The sequence below is a fragment of the Hevea brasiliensis genome, chromosome 12 (genome assembly GCF_030052815.1).
Source record: "Hevea brasiliensis isolate MT/VB/25A 57/8 chromosome 12, ASM3005281v1, whole genome shotgun sequence".
Taxonomy (NCBI): domain Eukaryota; kingdom Viridiplantae; phylum Streptophyta; class Magnoliopsida; order Malpighiales; family Euphorbiaceae; genus Hevea; species Hevea brasiliensis.
Window position 1 is genome coordinate 149012 of NC_079504.1, and position 8183 is coordinate 157194.

Below are 8183 nucleotides of genomic sequence, written 5' to 3' on the forward strand. Positions count from 1 at the left end.
ATAGGATAGGCTAAGGGTTATTCTTGGCAAGGAGAATGACAAGGATGAAAAACCCAAAATGGGACCACATTAGTGAGAAAAATGATGGAGGTATGGAATACAATAATAATGAGTACATGTTAGAAGGTGTGCGATGGTATTGCGGACTACCTAAATAGGTAGAGAAATAGAAGTTAGTAAGCAGTAAGTTGAATTAAAGTCAGTCTAAGGGATCAAATAGGTATGATGAGAGGAAAAGAATGATAGATAATGACACATAGGTTTTAGGTTAGACTTTTGAGATAGTGAGAAGGTAGTTAGAGGTTCGTTATGAATGTCAGGCAAAGATCAACAGAATTACTTTGCAGTGACGCAATAACGACAGAGCAACAGTAGGGGTAGAATAAAGTATGGATGGTAATAAATCACTAGAAAGTTTAAGGATCAAATTAATGACCATAGATAAGGGTGGAATTAGTGTTTGAAGAATCTATTAGCGAGAGAAATCTTTCAGGATTCAACAAGGGTTAAGGGCACAATATAAATGATGATAGATATGAATCATAGGTCGAGTATAAGTAAAGTTAATAATTATAAAATATTATATCAGGAAGGACGATGGTATAGTAAAGGGTTCATGCAGATGATACCTTATAGGTAGAGCACAATTGTGCTAGGAGATGATGAAATTTGAAGAGAAAAACTAAGAAACATAGGTTAAACATTATTATATGGACAATCGGGCGTAGTTGAATATAGAGGATATTTTTCTTTCTTTTCAAGTTTAGCTCGTGTTTTTGATTCCAGAGCGTTATATAAGGAGCAGAGACTGAGGCAAGGAGACCTAGTTATTTGAGATTTTGATAGGCACCAATTCATATACAATTTCCTGATATGAGAATGACAGTAAGTGCATACCTAGTGTTAAGTATGAAAGGACGATCAGAGTAATGACAGGAGTTAAATTGAGTTAGCTACTAAGGCTTGCGACTGTTTTAAACTATGAGCTAGATGAAGTACTATTTATGGATGAGTTTCAATAGATGAAATTATTGCTGATGGGTAATTTGAGGTTGAAGTTTAGAAAGCTATGGGCAGTATATATGATTATATTAAGGAGAATGAACACGTGAAGTATCTTGTTTGGAATTAAGGCATGACACATATTTCCTACAGCCGTGTTAGTTCAGATGGAACTTATAGTTTATGGGGCTCATATTCATCCAGGATAAGCAATTTCCTACTAAGGCTGGTAGGGAATGATAATGTTCTGATAGTTAAGTTGGAAAAAAGGGGGTACAAAAAAAAAATTCTCTATGGGTAATTATAAGTGTTACATAAGGTGAAGAATGTGCTGGTAGGAGTAAATCATAGGGTTAGAATTCTCGAAGTAATGAAACTAGTAATCAAGATAAGACTAAGAAATAAAAAGAAAGTTAAAGTTGATGATGGGATAGACATCTTTGAAGGAAAAGGTGTAAGGATGAGATAGGACTAAAATTAAGGAATAAGTACAGCAGGTTGAAAAGATACCAACAATACCAAAAATAGGAAAAGGGAAGTGGATAAGATGCAAAGGACAGGAAGAGAGCTCGATAGAGTCAGTTATAATGATGAGGATAAGGAGTGTCTAACCACTGCCCCTGTGTTAACACTACCTATGAGCGGTGAAGGATACACCGTGTACTGTGACGCCTTCAGAGTTGGCCTAGGGTGTGTTTTGATGCGGAATGGAAAAGTAGTGGCTTATGCTTCAAGGCAGCTGAAGAGGCATGAGCAGAACTATCCCACCCATGATTTGGAAATGGCGGCTGTAATCTTTGCACTAAAAATCTGGAGACACTACCTGTATGGTGAAGTGTGCGAGATATATACCGACCATAAGAGTTTGAAGTACATCTTCCAGCAGAGGGACTTAAACTTGAGACAGAGGAGATGGATGGAGCTTTTGAAAGATTATGATTGCACCATCTAGTACCACCCTGGGAAGGCCAATGTAGTAGCAGATGCTTTGAGCAGAAAATCTTCTGGCAGTTTGGCGCACATTTCAGCAGAGAAGAGACCGTTGATTCAGGAAATACATGAGTTGATGGATCAAGGTTTAATCCTAGATCTTTCAGATGAGGGGGTATTGTTGGCTCATTTTTCAGGTGAGGCGGTTGCGGGATGAGTTAGAGTTTCCCGGCCAGAGACCAACAATTGATGAAGATCATAGAAAGAAATCTGCAAGGTGAAGGTGGTGAGTTCGGATTTGCCAATGATGGCGCCTAGTGCAAGGTTCTAGGATATGTGTGCCCGATGTGGACAACCTCGGGAATGAAATCATGCGAGAGGCACACTACACAGCATGCTGATGTCCACCTGAGTTCCACTAAGATGTACCATGATGTGAAAGATAGCTATTGGTGGAATGGTATGAAGAGAGACATAGCAGACTTTGTGTCCAAGTGCTTGACTTGTCAGAAGGTGAAGTTTGAACACCAGAGACCGTCAGGGAAGCTGCAAGAGCTCCCTATCCGATAATGGAAGTGGGAAATGATCACTATGGATTTTGTGACTGGGTTGCCTCGTACCATGCGAGGATATGATTCGATATGGGTAATTGTAGACCGCTTGAGCAAATCAGTTCACTTCTTGCCTGTGAAGACTACATATTCTGTGGCACAGTACGCCCGACTCTACATTCAAGAAATAGTCAGATTGCATGGAGTTCCAGCTTCCATAATATCTGACAGAGGGCCCCAGTTCACTTCTCGGTTTTGGAGAAAGTTGCAGGAGGCACTTGGCACACAATTGAACTTTAGTACGGCTTTCCACCCTCAGATGGACAGACAGTCAAAAAGGAAAATCCAATCACTCGAAGACATGCTTCGAATGAGTGTCTTTGATTTTGGATGTCAATGGGATGAGCATCTAGCTTTGGAGTAGTTTTACTAAAACAACAGTTATCACTCCAGCATAGGGATGGCACCCTATGAGGCATTATATGGAAGAAAGTGTAGGTCTCCTCTGTGTTGGACGGAAATGGGGGAAGCGAAGGTGCATGATGTAGACCTAGTGCAGTACACTTCAGAGATAGTTCCTTTAATCAGGGAACGGCAAAACAACTTTCAGATGGCGTAAGAGTTATGCGGACCCAGACGGAGGATGTGGAGTTTGCGATGGCGACTATGTATTCCTGAAGATTTCTCCAATGAAGGGAGTCATGAGATTTGGAAAGAAGGGCAAGTTGGCACCTCGGTATATTGGACCTTTTGAGGTTACTGATAGAGTTGGAGCAGTTGCCTACCGGTTGGAGCTACCACCCAACCTTTCTCACGTTCATCCCGTGTTTCACATCTCTATACTCAGGAAATATATTCCCGATCCTTCTCATGTACTACAGTCGGATGTAATAGAACTAAAGGAGAACTTGACATTTGAGGAGCAACCTGTAGCCATAGTGGACTACCAAGTGAGACAGCTAAGATCAAAACAGATCCCTATGCTTAAGGTTTTGTGGAGGAGCCAGTCAGTGGAAGAGTGCACCTAGGAGTCAGAACGGGACATGCGTAGCAAGTACCCTTATCTGTTCAATGTGTAATCATGTACCTTATTCTGCCTTGTGTAAAATTCGAGGACGAATTTTTACGTAAGAGGAAGAATGTAACACCCCTGATTTTTTATATATTATTATTGGGCTTCGTGTAGGTATCCTCAATTCGAGGAAATTCGACAGTTGTCCGGATCTGTGAATTTCCGGCCAGACAGACCAGCTATCGGAAAAGTCTCCGAATTGGATCGAGGTTTTGGCTACCCCACCATTGTCAGGCATCCCGAGCGCGTTCCCGAAGTCGGAATCGGCAAAGGTAAACCCGAACCTTGCTTTTTCGTAATTTTCTAGTGCTTAAATAGGATTAAAAATCCATAAAATATTCGTGGTAGCTTAGAAAATTACGATTCTTTTTGCAATAGCTTAGTAATATTTCTAAGGACATGGGCGTAGTTTTATAATTTTTAGAGCTTATTTGAGCAGTTTTTGCAAAAATAATCAATTATAAGGACTAAATTGAAATTTTACATATTGTGATGAATGATTGATTTGATGGGCCCAGGAGGGACTGTGTGATGTGATTGAGTTGTGGATATATGGATTGTGGATATAGAAGTGTGTTTTGAGCCCTTTTGCAGGTTGGGTAGGTCCTAGGTATAGGGGAGACTCTGTCGGATTTTCGGCACGACTTAGGACGTATTGGTCTTTTTCTTTGTTTGTATTGAGTCAAATTTATTAAATGATTGTAATAAAATTGTCGTGAGCAGGACGACCTTCTTCCTCCGCCGCCCACAGTGATTGTCAAGTCTGTGAGTAAAATATTAATTTTAATTGTAATTTCGATATTATTATATGTTCAGCATGCCCATGCATCACTTATATGCATATATTATATAGTTAAACTCTAGGCACGACTTATGTTGCATTCATAACTGTTAACGTGCCATGAATGTTGTGGTAATTTGGAGCAGTGTGCGTGCGTTGGTGTGCGTGTGATGTGGTGTGGACTATGGACAGGACGGGTAGTCACGGCTTGAGTTCTTATTTGGGACCCGATCCTTCGAGGGTAGTCACGGCTTGAGTTCTTCATTGGGACCCTCGATTTGGTTATTAAGTGGAAGTCCGAAATGAGTTCTTGGCACCAAAGTTGGATTTAAGAGAGTCAGTATAGGATCGGCTCCCGTATATTATGATTGATGATACAGGGTGCGTGAGTGCTCCAAATTACCTTTTTGATGTTATGATGTGAAAATGTTGTTGATGTTGCATTTCACTCTACAGGGTGCATTAGTTTTAGATAGTTATAGAGATTATGGTTAAAATTGATATTTTACTCTCTGAGTCGAACGCTCACTCCTGTTCAAAAATTTTTACAGGCCACAGGAGGATATTTTTTTGAGGTTAACCTGCTTTCTCCCTCGCAGGTCGATTACTAATGTTTGCTGGTTAAATCTTAGAATTTCCGCATGTGTTAGAAATGTTTATTTGATTTGGGTCTGTAACCTAAATTATTATTTTGGACCTGTAAACTTAATATTCTATGCATGTTTGATGGATTGGATGAGGGAGCTGAGCTCCCATTTATTTTTATGCTGATGAGTATGTGGAGGATGAGCTGAGCTCCCCAATTGAGTATTTATTATGTTTATAGGTCGGGTGAGTCGAAAACTCCTCGTTGGAAAATCTATTTTATGGCCGGACTCTGTCCGTTTGGTTTCTTGAATTTGGGCCCAAATGGGCCTTAGAGTTGGGTTAATGAACAATTAGGCTTACTACGGGCCTCGGGGGCTTTAGGCTGGCCCAGGTCCTAGTGCCGGTCCGGCCCATAGGTTGGATCGTGACAATATTTTAATTTAAATTATTTTTATATGTATATTGGGCCTAAATTATGGGCCTGGTCATTAGTTTGGGAACAATAAGGCTTACTACGGGCCTTGGAGGCTTTATGCTGGTTCAGGTCCTAGTGCCAGTCTAGCCGATAGGTTGAGTCATAACAATGTGGATGAATATTATAAATTTTAAAAAATATATAAAATTTTAAATGCACTTTATAAAGTTTAATTAAACGCTATAATTTTGTAGTTAAATATTATAGGTAATAAAATTTGGTATGTTTATTATATTTTGTTTTTTTAATTTTCATTGTCTAATTATCAACGCAAATTATACAAATAAAATATGTTTATATTCGTTATTTTAAAATTAAAAAAAATATATTATTGCAACACATAGAAATCATATTAATTAATCTTGTTATTTTAAAGCAGAAAGAGCATATTGCTGCAACACATAGAAATCATAAAAGTGAATTTCTTAATTTCATTAACCTTTTTTAAATTGTTTAAAAAAAATAAAAAAAACAAATACTTAAAATCTAAATATGATTATTGAATATGTTTTTTTAATATTTATAAAGTGTTAGTTATATTAAAAGTAAAAGACATATTACTTTATAAAATCTGTTGTGTAAATAAAAATTTTAATAAATTAATTTATTTAAATCTAATTATTTTATAAATTTTAATTTATCGTATAAGGTTGGATTTTAATTTACGGTTCATTCATTTTTCATTATCAAGTCAGAAGTCGATCATTACAAGTTAATGATTTAATTGCTCGAAATATATTTTTTTTCAAATAGAAAAAATCTTTTTTTTTCTCGGTTTGGGTTTTTGTTTTCCGCTCGTAATGAATTTTTCCTTGGCCTCTTGTGGCTCTCTCCTACTCCTTTTGCGCATGACGGCTTTGTCACTGGCTAACCGTGCGTCTACCTTCCTTATCATCGGTAGGTGTGTGTAAAATATTATTTTTGGTCTTTTGGCTTTTGTAAACAGGTTTGGAGGCAATTTGAGAGGGTTACTCTTGTGGGACTTACTTTATTTGGTGATGTGTTGCTGAGCCTTTTTGGCTCTTAATTAGGTGATCTATTATGTTAGGGGGCTAGGTTCTTCTTTATGGGATCCTCAGGGACAGGCAACTCTAGGGATGTTACAAACGTTATAGTAGCATCCAATCCTTCCATGGCTTGGTTGCCAATAGCCATGCTTAGCTCCTCCTTGTAGAGTTTATGAGAACATATTTGTTACTTGGATGCATAGAGATCCTTAGATAGTGCATGGGTGTAAAGAAACTCTTTGGTTATAATTATGTTTATTGTTGATATGCTTGTGATGGGTCCCAGTCAAAGCTTTAAAGAATTTGGTTCTCAAAATAAGAATTTTGGTGTATTTTTTTTCTTCTCCTTACTGCTGCCAATACAAATGAATAAATAGCAGAAGGAACAACTGACAAATCCTACACTTAAGGCCACAAACGGCACAATGAGCAAAAATAGGAAATATTTGCTGCAGTAAATCTTAACAGCACATTTGAATGGAACTCTGCGTCGTTCTTCAAGGATTCCTATCAAGAATAGGAAGTATATGAACTAAGTCTTGCTCTTGGACCAAGTCTTGCTGTTGCTTGCTGCTGTCATAAACTTATTTTTATTTGTTACACTTATTTTTAATTCTTCATTTTTATTTGAATAAGTCAAATGTCTTTGTTAAGATTTCTGCGACAAATATTTTCTATTTTTGCTCATTGTGCCGTTTGTGGCCTTAAGTGTAGGATTTGTCAGTTGTTCCTTCGGCTAATTATTCATTTGTATTGGCTGATGGGTCCCAGTCAAAGCTTTAAAGAATTTGGTTCTCAAAATGAGAATTTTGGTGTATTTTTTTTCTTCTCCTTACTGCTGCCAATACAAATGAATAAATAGCAGAAGGAACAACTGACAAATCCTACACTTAAGGCCACAAACGGCACAATGAGCAAAAATAGGAAATATTTGCTGCAGTAAATCTTAACAGCACATTTGACTTATTCAAATAAAAATGAAGAATTAAAAATAAGTGCAACAAATAAAAATAAGTTTATGACAAATGAAAAGCAAGACTTGGTCCAAGAGCAAGACTTAGTTCATATACTTCCTATTCTTGATAGGAATACTTGAAGAACGACAGAGTTCCATCATTACTCCCCCTTTAAAAGGAACCTTGTCCTCAAGGTTGATTCGAAATCGGACTGTAATTCAACTAAATTTTCCTGGTAGCATCCTCCCGTGGCAAATGTTTCCATAAAACCAGACTTTCTTGAATGGTTCTAGACCTCTCTACGAATCCACCTTGTATCCAATATTGTTCTTTGGTTCCAAAATGGCTTCACCATCATCCGACAGTAGGGGCAAAACATCAGAGATAGGAAAAGTGTCACCAATATGTTGTTTAAGAAGTGACACATGAAACACTGGATGGACCTTAGAACCAGCAGGGAGCTCCAATTTATAAGCCAATTTTCCAACACATTCCAGCACTCGATAGGGCCCAAAATAACGACTTGCAAGTTTTTGAGAAGCCCTCTTTGACACCAATTGTTGGCGGTAAGGCTGTAGCTTAAGGTAGACATGATCTCCGACTTGAAATTCAACATCTCTGATACCACTGATGGGTCCCAGTCAAAGCTTTAAAGAATTTGGTTCTCAAAATGAGAATTTTGGTGTATTTTTTTTTCTTCTCCTTACTGCTGCCAATACAAATGAATAAATAGCAGAAGGAACAACTGACAAATCCTACACTTAAGGCCACAAACGGCACAATGAGCAAAAATAGGAAATATTTGCTGCAGTAAATCTTAA